General features: G+C 40.9%; 1 pseudogene; it reads left to right on the top strand.

The window, feature by feature from the left end:
* The first annotated feature begins 458 nt into the window (after window positions 1-458).
* LOC114676547 (U6 spliceosomal RNA) lies at window positions 459-549 on the top strand (annotated as a pseudogene).
* Window positions 550-755: the final 206 nt, after the last annotated feature.

A 755-nucleotide genomic window follows, 5' to 3' on the forward strand; every position in this document is an offset into this window, starting at 1 on the left:
ATTGAGAGGATGGGTCTTTGGGGAGGAGTTTAGGTCATGAGGGTTCTGCCCTCATGAATGGATTAATGTCATTATGCAAGGACTCAGTGGAGGGAGTTTGCCCCTCTCTCTTTTGCCCTTCTGTGCCTTCCACCTCTTCTGCTTGGTGAGGACACAACCTTCCTCTTCTTCAGAGGATGCAGCAACGAGGCACCAACTTGGAAGCAGAGATTGGGCCGTTACTAGATCTGAACCTGCTGGTGCCTTGATCATGGGTTCCAGCCTCCATGAAAAATACGTTTCTGTTCTCTATAAATTAGCTAGTTTAAAGTATTTTGTTATAACAACACAACCAAAGTAAGACATCTGGTATGTCTCTCCTCTACAACCCATCCATCCTCCTTTTGGGAGGCTAACGCAGACATGTTCTATTCACAGTGATTGCAGAAATGCTAAAAAGCAGATAGAAATGCATGAGGGTGCTTACTTCAGCAGCATATACACTAAAATTGAAATGATACAGAGATTAGCATAGCCTCTGCACAAATTCGTGAAGCATTACAGACTTTTGTAACACAGAAAATAAATGCTTAAGGAGATGCATACCTCATTTCCCATAATGTGATTATTATACACTGCCTGCCTCTATCAACACATCTCACATACCTCATGAGATATTTAAACATCTAGTATGTACCCACAAAAATTTAAAATGAAATAAAAAAAACATGTATAAGGGCCTTTGAAGCCTAGGCTTTGAACAGACATACCTTCAT

The sequence above is a fragment of the Macaca mulatta genome, chromosome 2 (assembly GCF_049350105.2).
Source record: "Macaca mulatta isolate MMU2019108-1 chromosome 2, T2T-MMU8v2.0, whole genome shotgun sequence".
Classification (NCBI taxonomy): domain Eukaryota; kingdom Metazoa; phylum Chordata; class Mammalia; order Primates; family Cercopithecidae; genus Macaca; species Macaca mulatta.